General features: G+C 41.8%; 1 protein-coding gene and 1 long non-coding RNA gene across 2 annotated transcripts in view; one reads left to right on the forward strand and one right to left on the reverse strand.

Moving 5' to 3' along the window:
- ARID5B (AT-rich interaction domain 5B) overlaps nt 1–15176 on the forward strand; it is a 192880-nt gene that overhangs the window by 97821 nt on the left and 79883 nt on the right. The gene's annotated exons all lie outside the window — the stretch shown is intronic.
- Nucleotides 1236–11789, reverse strand: LOC112444729 (uncharacterized). The gene is made up of 3 exons (XR_009493251.1): nt 11348–11789; nt 7059–7831; nt 1236–3058 (listed from the first exon to the last, which is right to left on the reverse strand). It is a non-coding gene; the product is annotated as an uncharacterized lncRNA (long non-coding RNA).

Raw genomic sequence — 15176 nt, forward strand, 5'->3', positions numbered from 1 at the left:
TGAAGCTATTTAATGAAAAGTTTGATTAGAAACTATTAAAGAAAAATAGAATAGATGAAATTTTCATCATTTAGTCCCACGTTACAGGTGTCATTTTGATTTTTATTTACATTGAGATATTCAGAATAGAGTAAATATATCCTGGTTTTAATTAACTATTCTCCTTACTTGGGAAAGGTTATTTTAGGCTTGAAGGGTTTTGATAGCATACCATCTGCTTTCTTCACTGTATTTTATTCAAGTCCCTTCTTTGCTCACAGTGCAGCACAGTGTCTAAACCTATGACATAAGCATAAATTGAATCATATTAATGGCAGGTGATAGAAAAGCTTCAGCCTAGACATCCTGCCTGCATTCTTCCATCTTGTCAGTTACAATGCTCTTAAAGGCAATATGCTGTTTTCTTAGCAAAAGAGAATTGGCTATTTTTAAAGCTAAAGCAATGGACTCCACATGAAAGCATTAAGAAAACTGGTTGTATTGCACATGCGATGAGGAAATGAGCTTATAATAACGATGAGGGGAAAGTGACATTACGAATGGCATTTTTTTTCCCATCAAAATCTCTAAAATTCCTGGCCCCACTGTCCTGTTAGAATCTAATAGCATAGTGCATTCTCTGACAGCCCCCTACCTTGCTCTTACCTGTTTTTATAATTTGATGATCCTTTGGTAAAACACATACTTTCATTTATGGTGTGTTATTGTCTCCACTGTAGAAGAAACACACACATGCAAATATATTGTCTGTTTTACCTGTAAGAACAATAAATGTCCACCAGTTTGTAATGCACAGTGTTTACATTACTATCACATAGATTGACTTCACATGTGCGAGGCGTTGACAGCCAAACCCAAACAGAGGCACCTACAGCAGATAAATGGATAACTTTAAGGTATTGGCTCCTATCGGAGGTGTGAGGCAGACCCAACATAAATGAGATGAAATCAGTTTTTAAAGGTGGATGAGGCTAAATGGACTAAGGCATGGTGGGTTAAAAAAATAATAAAAATATGGTTTGTTTTTGGTTTGAGTTTTCAATTTCAGAGAGACAGAAGTAGTCATGCTTCTAAATTCTTTGGCAGATTTTGTGCCCGTGTGTGTGGGTGTCTTGACCAAGGAGTGGGATGGGGTTAAAGGAAGGATGCAGTAAGTCACCTGAGAAGAACAGAGATGAGATGGACTGTCATCTTGGTGTTTGGTCCATGTATAGAGCACCATGAGCTCTGACTTCAGGGAGAAGTTGTCTACATCAATATTAAGACGTATACTCTGCTGAGGGCCTGGAGGGCAACACGATGTAGTGAAAAGAGTTTTAGGCTTATAGGTATGTAGCCCAGCTTAATCAAGGCCCAACCGTCTGGCTTGCTGTGCCTCTGGGCAGGTGACGTAAGGCCCCTTACTTGTCCCATCTATAAAATCCTGCAGTAACAGCCCACTTGCTGGGCTCAGAAAAAGTTTGTATTCATTCATTTTTTGAAAAGACATTCTCTTGATAAATGAAGATTCCCTACCATTTCTATTAGATTCTTAGGCCTTAGATAACTTGTACACAGTCATCTAAACCCACCTTGCTCTTTGAATAATAAAGGAACCATTTTCCTAAGGCTCCAGGGCTCTTACTGGAACCTTAATGGAAAAGAAGTTTTCTACTTTTTACAGTATGTTTTAAAGACACTTTTCTGACTCTGCCCTGAATTTTTCCGTTTTCCCTTTGGGTGAAATAATGACATTTTAGACAAAAGAAGAAAAAGCAGAGGGAGGGAGGGAAACAGAAGAAGGGATAAAACCTTGACTTTCTATGAAAGAAAACTCAGGACGCATAAAATTATTTTGAAGCTTAAAGGATGAGCTGGACTCTGCCTCTTTCCCTCTAAACATCACATGTTTTGCTGGAAATGAAAGGAAAGGCAGTTGTTTTGTTAAGGATCATGGGAATTTGTAAGTGAGTAAACATTTTTTTCTTGCCAAAGTAGGTTTCATGGTCTCAGTGGATTTTGACGATCAAATGGCTTTGTTCCTGGTTCCTGTACAGACTCAGGCTTCCCCCGCCTGCCTGCTTACAGTGCCCACCCACCTCCCAATGATAACAAGGCAGATGTTTCTCTTTAACTGAAGCCAAGTGGAAAAGGAGTTGTGCCTCTTATGTATTACTATTTCTGCAGAAGACTTTTACCTTCAGAGTTCTCACTTGAAGGATTGCTTTGTCTCAGAAATTTTCTAGAGGTTCTGTTTATCGTTAGAGGATGGTCTAACCAAGGCCACTCTTGCTACCTGCTCTTTATTGCATGTAGTTGCTGAAGTAGGGACAGAGAGAATGATACGTTCATTGTGCCAGATAGTAGACCAAACCCCAAGACAGCTGCTGGTCAAGTTGTGTGTAATATGCTCTAGAGTCCATGGAATGATTAGACTGTCCTTGGACAGTCAAGCTTTGGCTTCCAGGACAGTAAAGACACAGGAGGGCTGGAGAGCAGGCCTCCTCAGGCACAGGCATTGGAAGCTGGGTGCCAACCCTTTGAGGGGGGTGGTTAATAAAAAGAATCTTAATGTTGCTATTGTAAATTAATTTAAAGTTATGATGTATGGAATGGGTAGGATTAGTGGGTTTCTGTTCTATTTTTCAAACCTGAAAGGGTATTTTAAAGTAACGCTGGACCCCTTTTGTAGCTGAGTGGATTCAATGGGGTTATTAAAAACTAGTTGGACTCATGGGTTCAATAAACTCTTGTCAGCCCAGAAGAAAGGATTTGTGTCTATATTGGCTAATATTTCATGTAGGATTTCATAGAGAAAAGCAAGAAAGTTATATTCCATTACATTAGCAAGATCAACATAGTGCTCCCTGTTGTTGTTTGGTCACCCAATCCTGTCCGACTCTTTGCGATCCCATGGACAGCAGCATGCCAGGCTTCACTGTCCTTCACCATCTCCTGGAGCTTGCTCCAACTCATGTCCATTGAGTCAGTGATGCCATCCAACCATCTCGTCCTCTGTCATCCCCTTCTACTGCTGCCTTCAGTCTTTCCCGGCATCAGGGTCTTTTCTGATTGCTTTCTAGGATGAAACAAATATTTTTACTAATTAAATTAATTAAATTAAAACACACAAACACACACTCTATGGGAAAGAGCTGGGTCAATGAAAAACCACAAACAAAAATGTTCTGGTTTGGGGTAGGGTTGGTAGAATGAGGTTCTGAACAAGTCTATATTCATTTGAGTTCTAAAATCCTCATGATAAATGAATGTTCTCTGTAAACTCCTTTAGTCTGTCCCGTTGGGGAAACTGGATTGACTTAAGATCCTTGGACTGTAGGTCAGGCTGTCCAAGGCCACTTAGGTCTCAGCATGGTGCCTGGTGCTCAGTATGCACTTATCTGCTCATTCATTTCACCAATATCTACTCAATATTGGTGCAAATCCTGATGTGGTCCTTGTGCACAAAGTTGTGACCAAGACAGGAAACTTCCCCATTCTTCAGGAGCTTACAGCGTGGAATGTGGGAAGGGTATTGGTGAAATGTGAGCGAGCCATGGACCATACATCCTAGGCGTAGACCCTACCTCACAGGATTGTTGTGACGATGAGATGAGTTAATGACTGAAAACACTTAAATGGAACACGGCAAGTACTGCTTAAGTACTCATGTTACCAGAATCTTCTTGTACCCTTTACTCTATCCAATACAACCTTAACCACATACGGGGTCCACAGTGATTCCTCAAAAATCACGCAGAAAATTGTTTCATACCTTTACAGACTGCTAGTGAAAATAAGGTATCATCTGCTACTCAAATTCATTTGATATAGGTTCATTCCAGAAATACTTGTTTGGTTGTCCTTCGGCCTGGAATGTGTTTCCACAGATATCATGGGTCTGGCTTCTTCTCATCATTCCAGCCTCATCTCAAATGTCTCCTCCCCAGAGAAGTCTTCTCTGACCATCCACTTTCCACAGATCTTCTCTAACCCATCACCCAATGTACCATTGTCTTCTCATCCATTCATCGCTTTCAGAAATGAACTCCTGTATTCATCTCTTTACATGTTTTGGTCCATCTCCCCACTCTCCACTCGTACTACATATAAGCTCTTTAAAAGCAAGGAACTCGTCTCTCTTTTTACAAAGATATGCCTGGAACTAGCACAATACTTGGCATATAGTAGGTGTGTAATCAATATTGATTAAGTGGGAATTTCCCTGGTGTTCCAATGGTTAAGACTCCACACTTTCACTAAAGGGGGGTGCTGGTTTGATCCCTGGTCAGGGACCTAAGATCCTGCATTCCATTCAGCATGACCAAAACATTAATATATATATATATATATATATATATATATGTATGTATGTTGAATGGATACATGCATACTGTGCATCAGTATCATTGTTCTCTGCCAGTGTACAGATAAGAACACTTAAGCACAGCAATATTACACAGCTAGCAAGTGGTAAGGGCTTCCTTGGTGGTTCAGTTAGAAGAATCTGCCCGCAAGTGGTAAACCAGGACTTGAACCTGGACAGTGTAACTCAATATCCATGCTCGTAACCATTACACTAGCATGCTACTCACCCTGGTCCCTGCTCAGAAAGATCTTTCAGATTTCCTGAGATCATTAGGCAGACAGGAACAGATAACTGAGCACCAGGTCTCTCCTATAAATAGGATCTGTAGGATTTAAAGGGATTGGTGTGTGTTGGAGTGGTTAAGAAAGGAATGATGATAAAGATTCGAAATCCCATTAGACTGGGATCAAGTCTGAAGGCAGCCAGTGTCTTCTCTTGTCTGTGTGACTTACAGCAGTCTCCCTGTTGTGGCCCTTGCTGTCTCATGGTCTCTTTTCAACATACCAGCCAGATTGATCACTTCTCTGCTCAAATCTCCCAGTGGCTTCCCACCTCATCAGAGAAGCAGATAATGAATACCGAGCCCTTTTAGAGCTGAAACTCTTTAGAAGTTGAAAGGGGCTGTAGCAAACTAATGCTGTGTTCTCCCACACTCTTTATAAGACATGGGGTTGTGATGCTGACAGGACTTTCATTATATACCTCTCTGTCATTTTCTGCTTAGAATGCATTGGCTTTCCCAACTTGGCATCCCTTTTTTTTTTTTTTTTAATGAAAAAATTATAGGTCTAATTTCAAAAAAATGAAATGTATGCAAGCTTTCCTGCTTCTGTCACTTCTTTATTCCTGTAGCACATAAATCATTTCCCTTTTTAAAATTAAATTTTGCTTGCCATGACTTGGTAATGGGTTTCAAAGGAGGCAGAGTAGCCAAGCTGTTGGGTCAGGAGCCAGCTGTGCTGCCTGCTCAGGAAATCTTCTCACTGCTGGCTGCTATGGGCCTTGATTCCATCATCTGGGCTTTATGCTCCCTTTGGAAGTTACCTAGAAATTCTCGCCCTTACTCTGCTCCCTGGACCTCCTTTCTGGCTCTCCAGTCACCATCCTGGAGGACGAAAGAACCTGGGACTTGGGCAAAATAAGATTGTGTGTTCTAATGCTTCTTGGGTGCTTATCCGTGTGTTCATTGAGCGCTGACTGTGGAAAGCAGAACTCCAAATGTTGTTGGGATTTTGGCCTATCTTCTCAAGGCCCTGAGAAATGAAGTTGGTTGAGATAAAACCCAGAACAAGTGGTCACTGCCACTATTATGTGTGATCCTTTTAACAGTCCCACATTTGACCCATGAATGACCTTTGCTGCCGGGTCACAGTTCTAACATGCTGCCGATGCGCCAGTGAGTACCACCCCCCACGCCACCCCCACCCAGGCTGCTGACCCCCATGGACTCACTTTTCCTCCATTAAGTGAGACAAACATGGTGCTAAGGAGTCTAGAGTTACTTTTGACATTCAAAGGAGATGCTATCTGCCAAGCTTGGCAAATGGGAAACCTGGCCCTCTCAGGATGCTGCCAGGCATCTGCAAAGGGCTGAGGAGGTAAAGTCTAGGTGCCACTGGAATTGAAAGATGAATGGAAGGTCAGAGGAGGACTCTTAGAGGAAGTGGATCTTCAACCGGATGGTGACAGATTCATAAAGGAGAACGTTATTTCAGGTGAGGACGTGGAAAATACTCTGGACTTTGAAGCTCAGAGAATGAAGGGTGTTTTGTTTTTTTTTTTTTTCCTTTGCCATTTTTAGCTTTCAGCGTAGACAAAATTCAGCCTCCATAAGCAAAACTCTTTTTTTTCCCCGCTCCTAGAAGATGTCACTGTCCCCTGAAGGCTCACGTAGTTACTGGGTCCTACTCTCACAGGCCCCGTTGTGGTTAGGGCCCAGAGGAAGTCTCTTGGAGGGAAAATCAAGTTGTCTCTTATTAAATTGGAAATGTTCCCTTGGGTCAATAAGAAAGAAAGGAAGGGCAGCACCAACTTTGCAGCAAGGGGTAGAGGAGTGACGAGCGAGGCGGCTGATTTCCTGGCTGTGTAATGGGCTGCTTCTGGGCTGAACAAGCATCTTGAGAATCATCATCTGGGGCACTCTGCTCCTGTCCCTTCTGTGTTACTCAGTACTTTCCCAAAGTTATTCTTTCCTTCTGCTTGGTACTGAAGTCAACAGCGTCAACTGCATTTCTTTTCACTAGATTCTAAGCTCCTAAAGAAGTAAGAATCATGCCTTTCACATGTTTGTATCGATATATGTTTGTTGAAGGGCTTCCCTGGTGGCTCAGCAGTAAAGAATCTGCCTGCAATGCAGGAGGTGCAGGTTCAATCCCTGGGTTGGAAAGACCCCCTGGAGGAGGGCATGGCCACCCACTCCAGTGTTCTTGCCTGGAGAATCCCATGGACAGAGGAGCCTGGTGGGCTACAGTCCATGGGGTCCCAAAGAGACATTCCTAAAGCGACTGAGCACACATGCACGCCTGTTTGTTGAGAAGATATAAAAACTGCTAGATTCAGAGGGCTTCAAGTGTCCCTTATCTTACCACCTTCCTTACAGTCAAGTATTTCTTGACCTCAGTCCTTTAACAGTAGCTCATTGCCAGTTGATTTAATTCTTAAGGGAAACTGCTAGTTCAAAGGAACTGGGTTTCTCTCAACATTTACTCACCTTTCCAAACCGGAGGAACAGCCTTCGTAAACTGGTCCACATCTTTGGTTGGTTATTGCTCATTTGTTACGATGCTTAACAGTCCCTGAAGTCTGCATGGTCTATGGGTTGCTCTTTCTGAGAAAGCTGAGCAGCATCCTTAAGTTAGAGCCAATGGTAGCCTGTCTCCAGGGTCAGTGCATCCACCCTTCCTACCTCACCTGTAGATGACAGAATTCATTGTGGAAATCAGGGAACAGTGATGGGGCTATTAGTACCCAGGACATTGACAGGTTCTATTGAAATGTGGGTTCTGTGGGTCAGAAACATAGTACAGATTACAGTTCAGCCTGGAATCATATCAGAAAGTGTTGGGAAAGAAGAGGCTCAGCCAGCATAACGTTCATGATTAGGAAGATTGCTTGGTGGATGGCACTTAGGCCTGAAGTACACTGTATGGATCACCGACTGGCTCTGTCTGTCTCCTGTAAGAGTTCTCCACAGAGGATCCCGCGTGAAGCAAGTTCACAATACGCAGGTCGCACTGTCTTCCTCACGGTTCCACATGGGAGCATTGGGTCTTAAATAAGAGATAAAATATTTTAACAAAGATATCATACATACACGGTGCCAGAAACTGCCCTCCCAGGGCGCTGACTCCTGTTCCATCCCCAGCACATGCACTTTCAGACGGAGGAAGGAGACTAGTAATCGATGGTTCTTCTGAGGTTTGCTTTTATTTTAGTTAGGTTGGCAGGTCTTATGCTCCGGGAAGCACATTCTGTCTCATAGTTCTTGAAAGAAAGGAAAGTGAAGTGTGTCAGGACTTGAACAAACAGGGAGTATTGTGGACACCCCCCTCAAGTGGACTTGCTGACACTGGATGCTAAGGTCAGCTGCCTGAGCTGAGGAGGTGGTCTCACCACTGCCAGCCCTGCTAGCTGCTCATCCTACCCTCAGCCATGTCGTTCACACCTCACAATGTCCTTCTCATGGAAGAGCTTTCCTCAGGCTTTTCAAAGACCTCCCGGTCTTTGATGCTTTACCTCTCTAAAACCTAGAGCAATGACTCTGAAACCAGGAGCACAAGGGTCGCTGGCCACATCGGGTGGTTGAACTGTTTAGCCAGTGGCTAAACAAGGAGTACAGCAGTGGTGGGACCTCAACAGCACGTGGGCCTCAGCTTCTCATGCCGTGCCCTTAATGCTCTCCCCCAAAATGTGACCCAGTGCTGAGCGTATGGCATCACAGTTGCAGGATTATATGCAGCAAGCCCTAATTAACCAGAATCTTCAGTTAACCAGATGCTCCCCATCCCTCATCCCCTTTTTATGATATTTCAAGAAGGAAAGAAAGAGTAAATAGTAAAAAACAGCTCATATGTTTTTCAAAATATTTTTCTCATTATGAAATTATTTCCATTATGGAAAGCACAAGTATAATAATAATAATAATTGCCACTCTTCTGTGAGCATGAACCATATGTCAGGCCTTATGCTAAGCCCCTCCATACATTTTCTTAATCTTTACAGCACTCCTATAAGGAGGCTCGTATTAACCAGGGGAGGAAACAGACACTCAGAAAGTTTACAGCAAGGAAGCCACACAGCTAGTAAGTGGTCAGACTGGATTTCAGGTCAGGTCTGTCTGGCTTCAAAGCTGCTATGCTTATCCACGTTTTGATATTGCCTCCCTGAATAGCACCAATAATCTCATCAGTATTTATCTGTTTCCTTCCAGTCTTGCCAAAGCATTTTTAGAGAGAATATTTTATATATACAATTGTTATATCTTAAAATTTCAGTTGTTATAAAATGAACCTTTTCTCATATTATTATAAACATTTTTATAGACACCATTTTAATGTTTGCATAATAGTACATAAAATGAATGTATCAGAGTTTACATACTCCCTTTCTGTAAGAAGTTTATATCATTTCCTCCAGGGTTTTGTTTGTCGCTTTAATGTATAATGTATAATTAACATTGTAATGAACATCTTTATATATAAAAACATCAGCATTTTGGTGGTTTCTTTAGGATAAATTCCAGGAATCTCCTATTGCCAGAATTATTTTCCTTCTGAGCAGTAGTGGAGAGATCAGATAATCAGAGCCTGCTATGTGCTTAGTTTATAATCAGCTCTGTCTATAGAACCTTCCACAACTATTGCTGAAGATACTGAGAACCAGTGCTCAGAATGAAAACCCAGTGTTTCTGTATAGCTCTAAAGCACAACAGGAAAAAAAAAATTTCTTCAGTGAATACTGTGTTTAGGCAAGAAACTGAGCTTAAGCAGAGATTTTTTACCTCATTATCAAGTCTCCAGAAGAACTTACAAAATTTTGATTTTTAGTCTCAGACCTCCTGAATTTGCATGGGGAACGCCCTGTTACCAATTATTTTAATTACACTTCCACAGGTAAGATCGAGGGTCAGTGTCGTGGGACTGTCTAAAGTTGGAGCCCGTGGTAATGGTAGTGGAGAATGGAAGTTGACAACCTAACTATTACTGCCAGCTCTTCCTTCCTTGTTAGCTTCTGTCCAGGCCTGATGGAGGAACCTGGGGCTGAAATTGGTGCCAACATGAGTGGCAGAGTGTGGCAAGAAGTAGCAGTAGAAGGTAGGGTCTATTCCTTAGGCAGGTGTGCAGGTACATACGCTCAGTTGCTCAGCAATGTCTGACTCTCAGACTCCATGGACTACATCCTGCCAGACTCCTCTGTGCATGGGATTTCTCAGGCAAGAATACTGGAGTGAGTTGCCATTCCCTCCTCCAGGGGATCTTCCCAACACAGGGATCGAACGTGTGTTTCTTGCATCTTCTGCATTGATAGGTGAACTCTTTACCACTGAGACACCTAGGAAGCTCCCTCGTTAGGCAGATGGCTCAGTTAAGACCTTCCCTTAAGTAAAAGTACAAAGTCAGGAGTTTGGAGGGATACATGCTGCTGCTGCTGCTGCTAAGTCGCTTCAGTTGTGTCCAACTCTGTGCGACCCCACAGACAGCAGCCCACCAGGCTCTCCTGTCCCTGGGATTCTCCAGGCAAGAACACTGGAGTGGGCTGCCATTTCCTTCTCCAATGCATGAAAGTGAAAAGTGAAAGTGAAGTCGCTCAGCCGTGTCCAACTCTTAGCGACCCCATGGACTAAAGCCCACCAGGCTTCTCCGTCCATGGGATTTTCTAGGCAAGAGTACCGGAGTGGGGTGCCATTGCCTTCTCCGGGAGGGATGCATGCTAGTGTATTAATTCCCAAGAAACTAAGGCAAAACACAACGTACTGGAGAGGACGTTTGGCTGGAAGTCAAGAGACTTGGGTTCAGATCTAATCCTCATATTAAATAGGGAGCTTTGGCAACTCAGTTGACTCCTTGTTTCCGTGTCTTATATGTGAAATGAAAGACTGGACAGGATTTTTGAGCTTTTGGGGATTTTGGCCCCTTTTGAGAATCTGATGAAAGCTATGAGTCTTCTTTTGATAAAAATGTGCATGAAAATATGATGATGATGGCTCTGAACAATATTATTAGCAAAAATTAACATATAAAGCAAATATAGAAAATTTTGCATATGTTTTTCAGGATACACAGACAACGTGAAACCTTGGGTTAAGAACCCTGAGGCTGCACGATCTTTAAGATCCCCTTTTGTCCTCACGTTCTTGCATTCTATCAGTGAAATAATGATTTGTAATAATACTCTGTAAACTTCATTTTTTTTGTTAACTAGGGCAACTCATTTCCTGAGAATTCCAGTTAAGATATAAATAATAGCCGTAACTCATAACCTTTTATTGCATTGAGAGAGTATTGTCAAGCACAGTGTTAGGTCCCTAAATATAGTTTGTGTCCCTGAATGATAATTCATGTAATGAGTCGTGTGAAAGGCTTGGTAAAGCCAGCTTTACCATTTATTAAACACTTAAGCCCAGCATTATCTCCTTAAATTCTTGCAACCATGTTTGGAGGTAGATGTTATAATCCCTGTTTTGCAGATGAGAAAAGTGAGGCTCAGAGATGTGGAAGGAAGTCATCCCCCAGAGCTCTTCCAGGGATGGAGATGGGATTTGAACCCAGCTCCTTGGACTGTACTGTGGGTGCTCTTGCAGTGCCTGCTGCTCTTGTTGGTAAACTGCTGACTCCTCTGATTTCTTAAATAATAATTACAGAATCCAACTCGTGTGCAAAATTTTTGACATAAAGGACAAAAACAGTGTTCCTGCGGCGGTCAGCCAGCCACATTCTCCACATGCATCTGCATATCCCACCCTGCTTGCCCACCCTGGACAGTGTCCACTTGGTGACTCACGCGAGCGTAGACGTGGTCAGTGGCCTCAGCCTTGTCTGGCCTGTCCTGCTATCCTGCTCCAGGTGAGCTGTTAGACCAGGAAGACTGCATGAGTTTGTGCCTTCAACAGGAATAGCATCAGGCCTGATGCTCTATTCACGTGCCCTGCTGGGCCCATTCTCATCGGGTGCTGTTGACAATCTAGTTTACATAGGGTCTCCCAGACCCACGGCCACATCGGGCCTGTTGCTGCGCTATAGTATTTTATTGGAACACCGCCATACCATTCTCACGCACTTACGTCTTATCTATGGCTGTTTTGGTGCTGCAGCGGCGGAGTTGAGCATGCCCTACAGAGTTGAAAATATTTATGCTCTGACCCTTAAGAGAAGAATCCTCTGACCCTTGATACAGACCAAACAACTTGGGACTGTAGTTCATCAAATCTAAGACAATATGTTTGTAATACAGATTATTTTTACATGTACCGCTTGGAATTAAAACAGCATTATTGTGAGACACCATTTACTGGGAGACCACCAATTCTTGGAGAAACTGAAATCTGAAAAGAATTGTGCATTTTACAATCAAAATTTGATACTTTTCAGAGAGATGTTTTAGTGATTTTTTTTTAATGTAAATATGGATTGTCTTAAAGACTATTTTCGTTTGCCCGTAAATCAACCAGTCTGTTGAAACTGGTTGATACTATAGTCTTGTGAAACCTATAGTAACAGACCATGTCATGGGGCCCAGTGAATTAGAAAAGTGCTGGCTTTCTGGCATCTGTCTTCCCAAAGACTGTTGCTATTAATGAGTAAAAGAAATATTTTGGCATTGTTCTCCGATACTATTTTCAACTGTTAGTATAAATATTTAGGGTGTTTCAATACAGTGGCTTATGTGGCAGTAAAATTGTTAGTTCTTTCTCTTAGGGCTGGTATATTTGAAGAGCATGCCTGTTCTTAAACCATGTTATGAGGCTATGTACAAAAGGCTTTGTAATAGTTTGGAATGGAAAACTTCTCAGATGCTGCCTATGGTCAGATTCTTACCAGTCTGAAAAATATGCTAATTACATACAAGGCTCTGAGCAAGGAGAGGGAACTCAATATTCCAATTTTAAACTTCCTCAAAACAAAAACAGGACACCACTTAAGGGGGAGGTAGTGATGAATGCACAGATAGCTTCTGCCTCGCTGTGTGTACACACATCCACTGTTATGCTTATACACACTTGCACACTCACATAAAATGTCCAGAGAGCATCTGTATTTGTGCATATAAGTCATGTTTGTTTTTTTCTCCAAAAATAGAAATTTAGGAATTCTGAGTCAGGCCACTTCTTATTTGGCTAATTCAGCTGCCGAGTAAGTTATTAATGACCCCCAGATGTTGTTTATAGTGATTGGATATTTTCAGTTGTGAAATAATATTTTCTTTTTTGTGTGTGTGCAAGTGATATTTCTTAATATGCTCCATAGCATCTGAATCAAAGTTTGATGGCAGAACAGTTTGCATGTCCAATGTAATTGCTTCTAAGTGAGCTCTTCATTCTTCACATTTTTAGCTCTAATTGCTTTTTTTCCCATATGTCTAAAAATAAATATTTGCAAGTTTTGCGTTCTGCTACTCATTGTAATACATAAAATATTTGTACACTGAGCAAAATTCACTGATAATGTTCGCAATGGGCTATTTAGAGAAAGTAAGGTTTGTGTGGTAAGAGGAGATAAAATACATTTTTATTAGTCTAAATGCCAAAGACAGCCATTTATCATATTTTGAAAGAGTATTTTTAAAGGAGTGGCCAGATATTTGACCCCTGGGACTGTTTAAATAGACTGAGTTGGAAAAAGAGATCTAGAGTCAAAAATAGTCTGTTTTGCTATACAATGGATATTTCAAATGATCTTTGGAGGTGGCAATTAATTTTTGATTATCAGGGACAGGGGCCCCACTCTGTAGATTATCCAAGCCCCTGACTTCCTGGGAAGGTCCCCTCTGCCTTCTTCTGAGTTTATTTCAGCTCATTAGCACCTCCACCCGAAGGCTGGCAGAGAAAAGGAGAGGAAGAAAAAATGAAGTCACTTCTGCTGCTCGTAATGGTCTTTGGAAAGAATGGATCATGAATGAAACAGAAACCAGTGGGGAAAATAAGCTGTTGGATTCTCTGTTTTCTTTTATCCTTGCCTTCCTTCATCAACACAGATAATCAATAGTTGGCTTAAAAACTTTTAAATGAACTCTACATCTGAGGGCTTTGCAGTTATAATAGCAATATCATTATTTTCTTTACACTCCCAAAGATGGGTGAATTCCAAAGAGGTAAATATTACCCAGTCTCCATGTTGCCATGTTCCTGAGCTTTTTTATTTTTTTTAAACCTTCCCCTAGTCAGTTTTTATGCATAAAATTCCCGTCCCCCAATTTTAAAGGTAACAAGTATTTGTACGGGTTCTGATATGAACATCTGCTTGGCCACCATAACTTAAACTCATGTCTTATGATCCTGACCTGGTGATATTTTGTGTTACTGAATGTTGGCAGATTTAACCTCCATCATCGTGTTTACTTCTGCCTGTGTTGTTATACTTCCAGTTCACCCAGAACAATCTGTGACAAAGGTTTGCTTTTATCAGAACAGCTGCCAGATTTATACCACATCTCAAGGTTCTGTAGGACGTGACAATTACGTCGTTCTTCACTGTTTGCATTACTTAGCCATCTTTTGGATGTGTGTTCTTTCGGGTATCCTGGCTACATGCATCTCAAATTTCAGCCCCTCTCTTGGACCACCAGGCAGCCCAGAGCTTTTGAGCTTTGTCTTGGAAGCTCCTTCCATCAATCAGAACACCAAATTTACATTGTTAGGTTCCCTGGAGGTGTTAGAGCTCTGGATTCAGCAATTATTGTGAATAAGAACCTTGCGCTAGGGTGAGTGCCAACATTCCAAGTGCGAGCACAATGGAAAAGAGAAGTGGTTTATGTTAGAATATGGTCACATTCTTCTGATTAAACCCACTCAAAAAAGACAACATTGTAATATTTTCCAATGACTGTTTATCATGAATTACGTCAGCCTTCGTTTAAATTGCTATTATTTCTCCTTAATGCTTCTTGGTGCCTGCATAATTTACAGCACTGGCAGCCTCGCGACCATGAAATAACCTTTCACAACCAATGCACAACAGTCGAGAGCATGGCGTTTTTGTTGTTAATTATTATAAGACTCCTTTAACTTTTACAAAGTGACATAAAATATTGTTGAGGTATTTATGGTTCGAGCTACTTTTACATGGATCTATTTTGCTTCTGGCTAGTTCTTAACTAAAGCAATCATTTGTGGTTATTAGGCCGCCGGAGATATTATGTCAGAACTAGTTTAAGAGTATTATTATGTATCACATGTCATACACTACATGTCAGCACTTGAGGCTGCCTTTCAATAAAAACAAATGTAATTTTAGTTTGTGCTCTTTTAGGGATCGACAATTTGTAAGCTAACCTGAGTTCATTCGAAGGTGTCCCAACCATTGGGGAGGGAGCCTGTCTCAGCCTTGACTGTTCCTCTCTTTCCTGTGGATTTAAGACCTTTCCAAAACAAACCTTGGCCAAGGTTTAATTCGGAGTGAAGATTTGCTTCTAGGGAGCCACAGAATTAGCAGACTGGTTAATTGCCCATGGCTGAGCTGGGTTTGGTTCCCCCATTTGGTGGATTTTCTTCTAGATTTCCTAGAAGAAATCTAGGTCTCCTGGACATGAGGAGAGTCCAGCCCAGTGAAGACCCTGCCACTGTTCAAAGAGGCTACCCCAACATCCTGGAGTGAAGTCTTGGGTAAAGAGTGGT

The sequence above is a fragment of the Bos taurus genome, chromosome 28 (assembly GCF_002263795.3).
Source record: "Bos taurus isolate L1 Dominette 01449 registration number 42190680 breed Hereford chromosome 28, ARS-UCD2.0, whole genome shotgun sequence".
Taxonomy (NCBI): domain Eukaryota; kingdom Metazoa; phylum Chordata; class Mammalia; order Artiodactyla; family Bovidae; genus Bos; species Bos taurus.